The sequence below is a fragment of the Lactuca saligna genome, chromosome 1 (genome assembly GCF_052625555.1).
Source record: "Lactuca saligna cultivar CGN05327 chromosome 1, ASM5262555v1, whole genome shotgun sequence".
Classification (NCBI taxonomy): Eukaryota; Viridiplantae; Streptophyta; class Magnoliopsida; order Asterales; family Asteraceae; genus Lactuca; species Lactuca saligna.
This window is the reverse complement of record NC_136417.1, coordinates 160,640,822-160,657,169: the sequence shown is the minus strand read 5'-3', so window position 1 is coordinate 160,657,169 and position 16,348 is coordinate 160,640,822.

Genomic DNA, 16,348 nt, shown 5'->3' with positions numbered 1-16,348 from the left:
AAAGATGCATAAAATGGGTAGATCTATGGTTATTATGCAATATAACTCTAAAAAGACAGTAGATCTGGGCTCTACAACACCCCAACATTCATATCCATAGATATATCGACTTAATAAGACGTTCATGCAAGTGTAAGGCTTGAAACAAGCACCAACTAGCTCTTAGGAGAGCTCTAATGGAAGTTTAAAGCATATATTAAGATGGAACTCCGAAAATACCTCAATAAACTCTGATATGGCCTTGGATCTTTGCACTACAACCCTTCTCCTTGCTTCTTTCTTCTTCTCCTTCTTCACACCTTCACAAAGAGGGCACCAAAACACTTATAAGCTCTTCAATGGAGGTTTGGGGCTCTAATACTGCGTTCTCAGGGTGAGGGAGGCGAGAATGGGGGCTATAAGGTGGTATAAATAGTGGGCAACTTGGGGAATTTAGGGTTTCACCCAGACAGATGGACTCGCCGAGTCGGGGATATGGACTCGTCGAGTCCCCGACTCACGCGTGCCCTCAGACGCGACCCGACTCGGCGATTCAGGCTAGAACTCGCCGAGTCCCTCTAGAAAACTCACTATAATTACCAATAAATCAACATACTGGGAACGGGTCGTTACAATTCTCCCCCACTTGTCTCAGACTTCATCCTCGAAGTCTGCTACGGCTGGATCTGCAAATAACTCCGGGTAGTGCGCTCTCATCTCCTCCTCGGCCTCCCACGTCCATTCAGACCCCTTCCGGTGCTGCCACTGCACCTTTACTAGCTGAATTACCTTGTTCCTCAAGGTCTTGTTCTTCCGTTCCAGAATCGCGACCGGCTTCTCGATATAATTTAGGCCGCTATCAACCTGAATGTCCTCTAAGGGAACGACTGCTGTCTCATCCACCAAACACTTCCTCAACTGCGACACGTGGAAGGTATTGTGTATCAGACTAAGCTCCTCAGGAAGATCTAACCGATAAGCAACCCGACCCACTCGGGCCAAAACCCTGAAGGGACCAATAAATCTGGGGCCCAATTTGCCCCTCTTCCGGAACCTAATGACACCTTTCCAAGGTGAGACTTTCAGAAGAACCATGTCGCCCACCTGGAACTCCAAGTCCGAACGCCTCCTGTCGGCGTAGCTCTTCTGCGACTCTACGCAGTCTGCAGCCTACTACGGACCTGCTGCATCAACTCAGTCGTCTTGAGCACCACTTTGGTGCTCCCAATGACTCGCTGACCGACCTCGCCCCAACAAGTCGGGTCCTGCACTTCCTGCCATATAACATCTCAAAAGGAGGTCGATCAATGCTCGCATGATAACTGTTGTTATACGAGAATTCCGCTAACGGAAGATACGTATCCCAACTGCCCCCAAAATCTAAAACACATTCCCTAAGCATGTCCTCGAGAGTCTGAATCGTCCTCTCGCTCTGCCCGTCAGTCTGAGGATGAAAAGCGGTGCCGAAATGGAGACGAGTACCCATCTCGTCGTGGAACCGCTTCCAGAATCTGGACGTGAAACGAACATCTCGGTCCGACACTACCGATACCGGCACTCCATGACGTGCCACAATCTCTCGCACATAGATATCGACTAACTTTTCCGCCGATATACTCTCCTGAATCGGAATAAAATGGGCACTCTTCGTCAACCGATCGACCATTACCCATATCGAGTCCACCCCGCGTGCGGTCCTGGGGAGTTTGGTGATAAAATCCATGGTGATATCCTCCCATTTCCACACGGGAATGTCTAACGGCTGCATCTTGCCGTGAGGTCTCTGGTGCTCTGCCTTGACCTTCCGGCAGGTCAAACATCTCGCTTCATGCAGGGCCACCAATAATCAGGTCGAAGATCTCGATACATCTTCGTCGCTCCTGGGTGGATAGAAAATCGAGACTTATGAGCCTCGTCCATCAATACTTGCCGTACCCCACCCCAGTACGGTACCCATATCCTACCATGAAGCGTCAACAAACCCCGACTGTCGTAATCAAATGAAGCTACTCGGCCCACTATCCTCTCACACTTCTGCCTCTCCTCCTTGAGGCCCTCTATCTGAGCCTCCTTGATCCGCTCCAACAACGGAGTGATCACTGTCATACTCATACACAGATCTCTGATAGGGGCCGTCGACACCTTGCGGATTAGGGCGTCGGCCACCACATTGGCCTTCCCTGGATAACAAAGGATCTCACAGTCATAGTCCTTCAGCACGTCTAACCATCTCCTCTGTCTCATGTTCAAACTCGGCTGATCCATAAGATATCGCAAACTCTTGTGATCCGTGTAAATAGTACAGTGGATCCCATAAAGGTAATGTCTCCAAATCTTGAGGGCAAACACAACCGCCCCCAGCTCCAAATCGTGGGTAGGATAATTAGCCTCGCGAGGCTTCAACTGTCTCGAGGCATAAGCTACTACATGGCCTCGCTGCATCAATACTGCTCCCATACCTGTGATCGAAGCATCACAATAGACTACGAAATCCTCTACTCCTTCTGGCAAGGTAAGGATCGGAGCCTCGCACAATCTCTGCCTGAGAGTCTCGAACGCCGCCTGCTGCTCAGGCCCCCAACGAAAAACCACTGACTTCTTGGTTAGTCGGGTGAGCGGCACTGCTATCTTGGAGAAGTCCTGAATAAATCTCCGATAATACCCTGCCAACCCCAGGAAGCTCTGAATCTCAGATGGAGACCTCGGGACCTCCCACTGCATCACGGCCTCAATCTTGGCCGGATCTACCAAAATACCCTTCTGGTTGACGAGATGACCAAGAAACTGCACCTCGCGCAACCAGAACTCACACTTGGAGAACTTTGCGAAAAGTCTCTCCCTCCTCAAAGTCTCCAACACCTCCCGCAGGTGCTCCTCGTGCTGCTCCTGTGTCTTGGAATACACCAAGATGTCATCTATAAACACTATCACCGACCGATCCAGCATCGGTCTGCACACGCGGTTCATGAGATCCATAAACGCGGCTGGGGCATTGGTGAGCCCAAATGGCATCACCACGAACTCATAATGACCATACCGGGTCCTGAAAGCAGTCTTCTGTACATCCTCATCTCTAACCCTCATCTGATGATAACCGGAGCGTAGATCGATCTTGGAGAACCAAGACGCTCCCTGAAGCTGATCAAACAAGTCATCTATCCTCGGAAGTGGGTAACGGTTCTTCACCGTTACTTTGTTCAACTCCCGATAATCAATGCACATACGATGCGACCCGTCCTTCTTCCTCACAAATAAGATCGGCGCTCCCCAAGGCGAACTGCTCGGCCGAATGAAACCCTTGTCTAATAGCTCCTGAAGCTGTGTAGACAACTCCTGCATCTCAGGGGGAGCAAGCCGATACGGTGCTTTGGCTATCGGAGCCGCACCAGGAACTAGGTCGATCCTAAACTCAACCTGCCTCTCTGGAGGTATCCCCGGCAAATCCTCGGGAAACACATCCAGGTAGTCACGAACAATAGGAACATCATCAATCGTCGCCTTGCCCTTCTCCCGGGCATCCAAGACGTAAGCTACAAAACCGGCGCAACCCTGCTGAACATAGCGCCTCGCCCTCGCGGCGGAACAAAAGATCGGTCCTCGCTGGGGCCTCTCGCCCTGAATCACTATCTCTCCCCCACTGGGAGTGCGAACCTTCACTAGCTGTAGCTCACAATCAATCACCGCCCCATTGGGGCTCAGCCAATCCATGCCCACAATAACTTTATTCCCACGCAGGGGAATAGGCACCAGGTCCACTGAAAACTGCTCATCAAATATCTGAAGGGAACACCCACTATGTACTCTGCCGACCCTCACGGTCCTATCATCTGCTATCTCAACCTCTAGTGGACAATCCAGCTCCTCGGAAGCTCTGCTAAGTCTCTTGCTAAGCGCAAGCGATACAAATGATCGGGTAGCCCCCAAATCGAACAATACCAAACCAGGGATGCCGTTCACCGAGAACGACCCTAAATAAAACATATCATCAAGTAATATTCAAGCGATATAATAACAATTAAAGATGAAGGAAAGATTCATACCCGACACCACATCAGGAGTCGTTCGCGCCTCCTCTGCTGTCATCTGAAATGCCCTGCTCTTCGCCACCAGCGCATCAGCTCGGCCCTGCCGGCCATCCGTAATCCTCAGGGTGGCAGGGGCAGGTGCAACCACCTTCCCTGCTGCAGCTAAACTGGGACCTTTTATGTCCCCTCTGATTGCACTGAAAGCAAATCAGATCTGATGCTGTAACCATAGTAGCAGGGGCCGTACAATCCCTACTCAAATGCCCAGTCCGACCGCACTTGTAGCAGCCGGAACTCCCTGCCTTGCACGCCCCCTCGTGCAACCTCCCACACTTGCCACACCGACCGTGGCTCTGCTGACCCCTGGACCTGTGATCTGAAACCTTGGGCTTTTTGCCCACACTGCCTAAACCCGAAACCGCCTCCGATTTCCTCTTCTTCTCCATCTCGAGATCAATCTCCCTCTCTCTGGCTCTAGCAATCATGTCGTCCAACGTTTTACAACTGGACCTGCTCATAAACATGCGGATGTCACTCCGCAGCATCTCATGATAACGGGCCTTCTTCATCTCCTCATCGGCTGCATACTGAGGAACAAGAAGGGCCCTCTCCCTGAACTTGGCGGTGATCTCCACCACTGTCTCTGTAGTCTGGGTAAGATCCTGGAACTCCCTAGCTAACTGTTGCACCTCGATGACCGGTGCAAACTCCGCCCTGAACCTGGTAGAGAAATCAGCCCAGGTCATGGCATCCAATGCCGCATCATCCCCAATGGCATGTCCGACCTCCTCCCACCAATCCCGTGCCCTGTCCTTCAGAAGACAGGACGCCAATCTGACCTTGTCCCCCTCGGGACACCTGCTAGTGCGGAATGCGTTGGCCACATCCGCCAACCACCTGGTACTCGCTATGGGGTCCCGTGCCCCATGATAGTCGGGAGCCCCGCATGCCCTGAACTCCCTGAACGTAAGTGTGCGCGACCCCATCACGGCCGCCATCTCGGCACGGAAAGTACTCAATCTCTCATCCATCAGCTCTAAAATACCCTCCTTGATCGAACCTCAGAAGAAAGGAACTCTACAAGAAAGGAACTCCTTAGTCTGCTCATCCATCTGCCCGGCCTCCGGGCCTGATCCCCCTCCGGCATCTGAACTGCCGGCTGCTGGCCTCGGACGCAAAACTACCATTCTGAAACATATCATAACAACATCAGAACACTGAAATATCTCAAGGGATCATGATACTACTACTAGCTTCCTGGTCTTGTCTTGGCCTTCCTTAATTCGAGTACGGATCCTCTGCTTTCAGTAGTATGGGCCCCTACTACCTTCCACATCTATCCGTACTTTCCTCAAGAACTGCCTTGACTCCACCAAGTCACTTCTACTACTGCCATTCTCTGCTACTCTCATCCTAGGCTTGCCCTAGGGAAACTTCAAGCTCAACGCGACTGGTCCTCAGCTGCTGTAGGTCTCCTCATAATGCCAGTTAGCCACCACCTAAACACCATCACATGTGATGAAGATCAGATAATCCTTCAAGTAAAAGATCCGTCCCTACAACGGTTGGACTCAAACAAGAGCTGCGCAGTAGAGCCAGTTCCAGCACTCTGGGATTATTCAAACCTGATCACATGTGGTGTGACGTGTTCACCTAATGGCTAACTCCCACTACTCAGAATCCCACTAAGCACGAAGCAAGCAGCATTCGGACACGGGAAATAGACTCAGGCAAAACTATTCTTATAACAAGAAACTGCACTAGCATAGAATGCTAAGCTCATACTACCAGGCATAACCTAAACAGGCTATCCTACTGCTGTCTACTCAATTCTAGCATGCAATACTCATAAAGCTGTAACACATAAGCAGGCACATAAGGCATTCTCCTAGATCCTTAGCCCTATACTAGCATGCTGTTCTACTGAAACTGAAACTGAACAAATAACTTGTATGGGTAATTTGGGAGTACTTACTTGAGCTCGGCTGACCGCATGCACACACCTCTATCTTGTTAAAAACAATTCTTTCTTTCCAAGTGCTTTCAAAATTCTTTTTGTAAAACATTTTTATTTTACTAAAATCTTTTATTCCCTTAGTTTGAGTTCAGATACACCCGGAAGTGTATCCGAATCCCTCAAACCAGGTCTCTGATACCAACTTGTAACGACCCAAAAACACGACCCAAAAATTTTCATTTTTCCATATAATCAAAACCATAATATAAGGATCATGACATAAAACATATGCGATGTATCCCCAAACATAATAAAATAATGTGCGGAAAACTGTATCATACTACATCAAACCAAAACATCAAGAGACATCCCCAGGATAAAAGCTATGCTGTGGTGTGTGCGATGCTGTCACCCCGAGCTCTTCCCTTTGCTTGCGGAAGTACCTGAATCCAAAACTAAAACTGTAAGCACGAAGCTTAGTGAGCTCCCCCAAACTACCACATACCATACAATATCATATAAACACATATTGGGCCTTGCCCACTGCATCGGGCCGAAGCCCGGAAACTGCATCGGACCGAAGTCCGGAACTGACTGGGACCTTGTCCCCTGCATCGGACCGAAGTCCGGAACTGTCTGACTGAACATGGCATGGCATAACACATCAACTAGAATAACACATATACGACATGCTACATCAGGCCGTGGCCCGGAACACATAGTACTTAACACATAAAACATAGCACACAAATCCTGTTCGAACCACGAAGGCATCGAACATACCAACTACTGCATCGAACCTAAATCCGGAAACTACTGCTAACTGAACGGGCCGGCATTGTGGCCTTAGACCCGTTCCTACTGGAAGGAAACTCACCTCGTAAGCTGGCTGCTGAGTGTGTGGCTCGGAAAGCTAACGGCGGCTGCTCCTGAATCTCCTCGGCTACAAGTCCATAAACACACTCAATCAAATACTAAACACTGTGCTTGGGGTAAAATGACTCTTTTACCCTTGGTCAAAGTCAACTCTCTTTTGGGCTGACTCGCCGAGTTGGGCCACCCAACTCGCCAAGTCCTACTCTCACTTTTCCCTTACTCACTGTTACTCGTCGAGTCTGGCATCGACTCGACGAGTCCCCTCTTGATCCAAGAACTTAGACAATCTTCATCCGACTCGCCGAGTCGTATGAACAGACTCGACGAGTTGTTCTTGATTCCAAGAAGATTGCCTTGGACTCGCCGAGTTGTATGAACAAACTCGTCGAGTCCCTCCATCACTGAGTCTACTCTCAACTCGCTGAGTCCACTTCCTGACTCACCTCGTCCACTCGACACTGATAAAACTGAAGGACTCGGGACTCGCGACCCGACTCGTCGAGTCGTTCTTTCGACTCGCCGAGTCGCCGCCATGCAACTGATTTCTACTTGATTTTGTTTGAATCCAATGCATACACTTGATAGATCTGAGTCCAATAAGCTGTTTTACCACGTAAAGTTTCCAACTTTATGTGCACAACCTCATGAATAAGGGAAATAAGGCTAAAAGATGCATAAAATGGGTAGATCTATGGTTATCATGCAATATAACTCCAAAAAGACAGTAGATCTGGGCTCTACAACACCCCAACATTTAGATCCATAGATATATCGACTTAATAAGACGTTCATGCAAGTGTAAGGCTTGAAACAAGCACCAACTAGCTCTTAGGAGAGCTCTAATGGAAGTTTAAAGCATATAATAAGATGGAACTCCGAAAATACCTCAATAAACTCTGATCTGGCCTTGGATCTTTGCACTACAACCCTTCTCCTTGCTTCTTTCTTCTTCTCCTTCTTCACACCTTTACAAAGAGGGCACCAAAACACTTATAAGCTCTTCAATGGAGGTTTGGGGCTCTAATACTGCGTTCTCAGAGTGAGGGAGGCGAGAATGGGGGCTATAAGGTGGTATAAATAGTGGGCAACCTGGGGAATTTAGGGTTTCACCTAGACAGATGGACTCGCCGAGTCGGGGGTATGGACTCGTCGAGTCGTCGGCTCACGCGTGCCCTCAGACGCGACCCGACTCGGCGAGTCAGGCTAGAACTCGCCGAGTCCCTCTAGAAAACTCACTATAATTACCAATAAATCAAGATACCGGGAACGGGTCGTTACATTGTGACATTATTACTAGCTTGTTTTGTGCTATGCTTCTAAGTTTATATGTTGATATGCGAAACTACCTAAATTCATGATATAAAACTAGTCATTAGGCCACAAGCCCACCAAAAACATGGGCACTCAACATCTTTCCGTTTCGTGATAGAAAGATGCCTCAAAGACCAACCCGCGGAAACCCTGGGCCAACCCCACCCGAAGCCGACTCAACTGCATTCCAAGCAGCTGTATCTGTTGCGGTCACCGTAGCAATGGCACAAATTCACCAGGGGAACAATGGAGGAGTCAACGGACAAAGGGCTGGAAGTTCAAACAGTGGGATGAATCAAGGACCTACTAAGGCATGCTCCTATAAAGACTTCACCAACGCCAAGCCACGAACTTTTAATGACACTGGGGGAATGCTAACCCTGAAAAGATGGATTGAGAAGGTGGAATCGGTTTTCGAAATATGCGAATGCCCTGAGGAAATGAAGGTGAAGTTTGCCGCATGCATTTTCATTGACCAAGCTCTCACTTGGTGGAATGGACACGTAGAAGCCATGACTCTTCCTGTAGCCAATTCCATGCCATGGAACGAGATGAAAGAAATGTTTATGGCCAAGTACTGCCCTCGTGGTGAAATCCAGAAGATGGAGCAAGAGCTGTGGAATCTCACCGTCCGATACTTGATATAGATGCATACATATCAAGGTTTAGCGAACTGTCTTTGTTGTGCCCTGGCATGATCACCTCAGAAGGAAATAAGATCGAGCAATTCATCTGGGGATTAACCTCCCCGATCCAAGGAAACGTGTTAGCTGCAAATCCCAAAACCTTCGACAGTACCCTGAGATTGGCCAAGAAGTTGTACGACCACAACAACAAGAAGGCTGAGAAGCCGGTGGAGGATGAAGGTAAGAAGGAAAATGATAACAAGAAAGGAAAGAACAACAAGAGGAAGGGACGTCAAGGCTTAGAATCGTCTAAGAAGCAACAAACGGTGACAGTCAATGCTGCAACCACCCAAGTTACACCCATACCACATGCTCCAGCCTCAGCTGCTCCAAGTACTCCTAGGCCTTATTTCGGTAATCTTCATAAGTGCAACAAGTGCGGTCTCCATCATAATGGAGAATGTAAAGAGATGCAGTGCACCAGTTGCAATCGGAGGGGTCACACGGCAAGGTATTGTAGAACCTACCCTCCCCAGAATGAACAACAAAGAAACAACAACAGCAACAACAACAACAACAACAAAAACATCAACAACAACAACAACAACAACAACAACAACAACAAAGGCGGCAATAACACAGGGTCAGGCCCCACCTACTATGGATGTGGAAGGACTGGGCATATCCATCGAAACTGCCCCAACACCAACAACCATGGAAAAGCAGGAGTAGGAAGGGTGCTAGCTATGGGACAGGGAGAAGCGGTTTAGGATCCCACTGTGGTACGTTTCTCCTAAACCACACTTACGCATGCATCTGATTTGATACCGGAGCAGAGAGAAGTATTGTGAGCAATAAATTTAAACACTTGTTAAAACAACAACCCCAAAAGCTCGATGAAACCTTCACGGTGGAAATGGCTAATGGGAAAACAGAATCCACCGGGGAAATCTATATTGGATGTACCCTAGCGTTAAATCAACACGTCTTTCAAATAAACTTAATGCTTGTTTCCATTAGGAGTTTCGATGTGATTATTGGCATAGATTGGTTAAGCCCCCACTATACCGAAGTTATGTGTCACGAGAAGGTCGTTCACCTTCACCTCCCAAATTGTGAAACTCTAATTGTATACAGAGACAAACCTAACACAAACCTTCGTCTTATCTTGTGCATCAAGGCACAGAAGTATCTGTGGAAGAAAGACTTAAAGTTCCTGGCTCATATAGTAGACAAATCCAAGGAAGAGGCCAATATTTGAGATATCCCAGTAGCTCGCGAATTCCCGGATGTCTTACCTGATGATCTTTTTGGGATATCCCCAGAAAGACAAATTGAATTTCGAATTGACCTTGTGCCAGGAGCCACTCCCATATCTAAATCGCCTTACCGATTAGCTCCTACAGAGATGCAAGAATTGTCCAGTCAACTCAGCGAACTTTTGGACAAGGGATTTATCCGACCCAGTTTCTCACCATGGGGGGCTCCAGTTCTATTTGCAAGAAGAAGGACGAATCTTTTAGGATGTGCATTGATTACAAAGAGCTAAATAAACTCACTGTCAAAAATCGCTATCCAGTTCCATGAATCGACGATCTTTTCGACCAGCTCCAAGGAGCTAGTTACTTCTCAAAGAAAGATCTGCGATCTGGGTACCATCAACTCAAGGTTCGGGAAGAGGATATCCCCAAAACCGCTTTCCGAACTCGATATGGATATTATGAATTTGTTGTAATGCCCTTCGGTCTAACGAATGCCCCTTCTGCATTCATGGACCCAATGAATCGAATCTACCGACCATTCCTTGACAACTTTGTCATTGTTTTCATTGACGACATTCTAGTTTACTCTCGAAGCGAAAAAGAGCATGTCCAACATCTTCGACAAATCCTGGAAACCCTGCGAACTGAAACGCTATACACAAAGCTCTCTAAGTGTGAGTTCTGGCTTCGTAGTGTGAACTTTTTGGGTCATGTTGTTAGCCCAGAAGGAATACTCATGGATCCTTCTAAGGTCAAAGCCATCGAAGGATGGGCAGTCCCAATAGCACCCACAGAAATTCGCCAATTTCTGGGTCTCGCAGGCTATTACAGGAGATTCATCCAGAATTTCTCTAAGACAGCCAAACCGCTTACCATGCTTACACAAAAGTCGTACCGTTTGATTGGATGAACAAGCAAGAAGCTGCATTCCGAACTCTGCAACAAGCACTCTGCAGCGCGCCGGTGCTATCATTACCGGAAGGAACATAAGATTCTGTAATATACTGTAACACATCGAATCAGGGCTTAGGTTACGTACTTATGCAGCGTGGGAAGGTGATAGCTTATGCATCACGTCAGCTAAAGACACACGAAGTGAATTACGCAACCCACGATCTGGAGTTGGCAGCTATGGTCTTCGCCTAAAAAATATGGAGGCACTACCTGTACGGTACAAAGTGCACCATTTTTACGGACCACAAGAGCCTCCAACATATCCTAAATAAAAAAGAATTGGACATGAGGCAACGAAGATGGGTTGAGTTACTAAACGATTATGAGTGTGAAATCAAGTAACACCCAGGCAAGGCTAACGTGGTAGTTGATGCCTTCAGTAGGAAAGAATACTCAAATCTTCGCGTGAAAAATCTCTCGATAACAATCCAATCCCACTTAACCTCTCAGATCAGGGTAGCCAAGTTCAATGCCATGAAGGCAGAAAACAAAACGAGCAAAGCATTACGTGGAATGGAAAAGAATCTCGAAGTGAACAAGGACGGAGCATATTATTTCATGAACCGTATTTGGGTCCCTAAACTTGGGAGATTCAGAGTGGTAGTCATGAATGAAGCCCACAAGACGCGATACTCCATCCATCTAGGTTCAGACAAAATGTACTTGGACATTAAGCAACACTATTGGTGGCCTAACATGAAGACATGGATTGCCACCTATGTTAGCAAATGCCTTACTTGCGCTAAAGTAAAGGTGGAATATCATAAGCCCTCGGGATTATTACAGCAACCAAAAAATATCGAGTGGAAATGGGAGAGGATTACTATGGACTTTGTGACCAAGCTAGCCAATTCATCAGATGGATTGGACACCATATGGGTAATAGTCGACAGATTGACGAAATCCGCTTATTTCCTTCCAATAAAAGAATCCTACAAGATGGAAAGGTTGACGAGGTTATACATCAAGGAAATTGTGAGACTCCACGGAGTGCCAGTGTCTGTCATCTCAGATAGAGATAGTATATTCACTTCGCGTTTTTGGCAATCACTTCAAAAAGCCCTAGGAACACATCTCGACATGAGAACCGCTTATCATCCACAAAAGGATGGTCAAAGCGAGCCATTCAGACACTTGAAGACATGCTTGACGCTTGTGTAATAGACTTTGGGAAGTCATGGGATACCCACTTACCATTAGTCGAAGTCTTATACAACAACAGTTACCTCACAAGCATCAAAGTTGCTCCTTTCGAGGCGTTGTATGGGTGTAAATGTAGATTACAGTTGTGTTGGGCTGAGGTAGGTAACACCGAGCTAGTGAAAGAACTAACATTGGACAATACGTTGACGGGATCAGAGATCATACATGAAACAACGGAAAAGATAGTTCAAATCGGAGCCCGACTCCAAGAATCGTGCGACCAACAGAAGAGCTACACTGATAAAAGGTGAATTCCCTTGGAGTTTCAAATCGGGGAGTGGGTGTTGTTAAAAGTCTCTACCTGGAAAGGAGTCATTCATTTTGGAAAACGGGAAAAATTGAATCCACGATACATTGGACTTTTCGAGATTCTTGCCTGAATTGGTCCAGTGGCGTACAGACTGCAGCTACCCACTGAGCTCAGCACTGTACACCTTGTTTTCCATATTTCAAACTTGAAAAAGTGCTTATCCAATGAAACCCTCGTCATTCCCCTTGAAGAAATAGAAATCAACGAGAATCTCTTATTCGTTGAAGAACTAGTCGAAATCATGGACAGGGAGGTGAAGCGTACTAAGCAAAGTCGCATTCCGATTGTGAAGGTACGGGGGAACGCGAAGATCAGATGAAGCAGAAGTACCCTCACCTATTCTCGCATTCTCAAATCTAGCTTTCAAAAGAATTTCGGGATGAAATTCCCTCTAATGGGGGGATGATGTCACAACTAGGAATTTGGTGCCTTGTAAACATTGAACAATGATAACAAATGTGAACCAACAATGTGAAAGAAGGTATGATGCTTATTTAATAACAACAAAACTTCCATCAAACACTTTATAAGAGCACATCAAATAGTCAACAAAAGGTTAGAAGCCCTAAAAATCCCGGTTTAAGTCCATTTTGGACTAGGATTTCCCTATTGGGCCTAATGGACCAACAAGTTTCCAATTTGAATATCTTGGGCTTATAAATCTTAAATGGTCTTTGTAAATGAGGCGTACTAGCGATATGACGACTTGATCTTATACATACATATACATATATATATATATATATATATATATATATATATATATATATATATATATATATATATTAACTTATAATATTATAAAGTATAAGGGTTGAATTTTAACTTTTAAAATTCTAAGGGTTGGAACTAAAGTTTTAATCTAGGCTTTAATTATTCCAAAAATTGAGGGCAAGTTTTGTAAACTTTCAAAACTTTTCATTTCTTATAACTTATGAATTTAATTGAGTAATAAAAATGAAGACTCTTCATTTTTATAACTCTAGTGTTCTTTTAATGGCTTTAATAAAAGTGTGACTTTTGGTTTTCCATAACTTGAGGACAAGTTATGGACTCCATTAAAACAATTAATGATCATGAATTAAACTACCATGAAGGTTACAAGCAATTCCTATGATCATCTAATCTTCATAAGTTCAAGAACATGAACATGAACAATTAAAGAATAAAAAATTACACTTAAAAACTTGTAATTTTGATAATTGCCATTTCAAATGGATTAGCATAAACATTACACCATCTAAAACAAGTTTTCAAGTACCAAAACACTTTAGGGTAATGTAACTAGTCCATTTCCAGCAACAAAAGTCGAAAATCTGCATTCTGAGGCTCCTACTCGTCGAGTGCACAAACCTACTCAGCGAGTAAGATGAATTTACACATGAACTCGGCGAGTCCCCCCATGGACTCGGTGAGTTCAACAGGAATATAGCACAAAATCAAAATTTTTCAACAATTTTGCACAAATAAAAAACAAACAAGCCTAGGCTCTGATACCACTGATGAGTTTTAAGCATTCTAACACTTCCTAAGTGTACATGCAACCCTAATAACCTTGGATATATGTTTGTCTAGTTATCATGCAAAGTTGAATTCCAAGGTTATATTCCTATCTAGCATACATGGGGGGAACAATTTTTAACTTGATTGGAAGATAGAATAACTTACCTTGTTGTTTCATATGATCCTTGAAACCTTGTGAGCCTAGCACCCTAAATGTGATGCCTCAAATGCTTCACACAACACCAAATGCAAAGGAGTAAACTTTGAAAGAATCTTACACTTGCAAAAATCGGCCTAGCCTTCACTTGTTCATGTGTGTAGCCGATTTTGGTGGAGAATGAGTTCCTTATATAGTGTTGACACATCTAGGGTTACACCATGTAAACCCTAATGTGTCATGACTCTTCATTTCCATGACCCATGGGTTTGTAACTCCCATGGATCATCCTATGGGTGGAACCCAACTTGATAATCCATGGAACCTCTTCGCCCACTATACAAGCTATGGATGATTTCATAATCAACCCATATATTTAATTAGTTATCTTTTGATCACTTAAGTAATTCTAAATTAATTCTTGATCAAACTAATTAAATAATATTATTAATATATTAGAACTTTTAATATATTAATAATCCACAAGTGTTATTTCTCTCATTTAGTCTATCCAATTTCATGGTGCCATGCAAGCCAAATGGATAATGCCAGGTCGGGTCAAGTACATACCAAAAATAGTTATCGACTTATACACCTTATCCAACAACTCCCTCCACCCTTCATCAAGTTCTCAAAATTTAGAAGGTTTTTCAAGAAGATATTTCCACAAATTCATCATCTAAGGTAAGTTCATGCTTGGATCTATGATCTAGATTCTTTGTTTTATCAAAACCGTCTTCCTAATCTATCCAAAATCATAATCACTCTCTTAGAAATCATCTAAGTTCGAGATTTACCAAGAGGACTTGCTAGGGCCGAAAATAACCTCAAACTTCCCCAATCTTCTTCAAAACCGAACCCACAACTAAAGGTGAGCTTTATACCCCTCTCTTTTTGTTTTTTATGTCTTTTATGGGGGAGAATACAAGAAAAATGTGTAGATCTACGTGATGTGTATGCTATGTGTGATTTCATGCATGTATGTGTGTTTTTATGTCTTTCTATGATGAACATGCAACCAACAAGGGGTGAAACTCGAGATCTAGAAGATGGAAAAGGAAACAAACATGATTTAAGTTATGTTACACTTTACTAGTCAACAATGATAACTTATAAGATTATGATGAATATATTTCCAACATAAAACCCATTTTTGGGCTTAAATTGTCAAAAATACCAAACTTGGGTTAAAAGTTGCCAAGTCACGGTTTCTTAAGGGTCAAAATAGTCAAAATAGTTTCAATAATTATTTTTCTGATTATTAAAATTTTAAAGGGACTAGAAATGTAAATTTTTGGCTTAATGGGCTAATTTTGGGCTTTCCTTAACGGAAAGTTGGCTGAGGATGTTTACATGGCTCAGCCAGAGGGGTTTGTGGATCCGAAGCATCCGAATAGAGTGTGTAAGCTTGAGAAGTCCATTTATGGACTTAAGCAAGTGTCTCGCAGATGGAATCTTTGCTTCGATGAGAAAGTCAAAGAGTTTGGATTTGTACGAAGCGAAGACGAATCTTGTGTATATGTCAAAGCCAGTGGGAGTATAGTAAGCTTCCTCGTTCTATATGTCGATGACATATTACTCATAGGAAACGACATCCCGACTCTGCAGGAGGTTAAGTCCTGGCTCGGGAAGTGCTTCGCTATGAAGGACCTAGGAGAGGCTTCTTACATTTTGGGAATAAGGATAGTAAGAGAAAGAAGTAAGAAACTAATTGGACTTAGTCAGAATACTTACTTGGAGAAGGTACTAAAACGTTTTAGTATGGAAAACTCAAAGAAGGGAGAACTACCGATACAAGGAAATGCCAAGTTGAGTAAGACTCAAAGTCCGAGTACCGAAGCTGAGATAGCAGAAATGAGCCGAGTACCATACGCTTTCGCAGTTGTCTCAATCATGTACGCTATGACTTGTACTCGCCCTGATGTAGCCTTCGCTTTGAGCATGGTTAGCAGATATCAAGGGAACCCTAGCAAAGCACATTGGATTGCGGTGAAGAACATCCTTAAGTACCTTCGGAGGACGAAGGAATGGTTCTTAGTCCTTGGAGGGAGTGATGACTTGAAGGTGCGAGGGTATAGTGACGCCAGCTTTCAGACCGACAGGGACAACTACCGTTCGCAGTCGGGCTGGGTCTTTACCCTAAATGGAGGAGCAGTGACATGGAAAAGTTCCAAACAAGAAACCG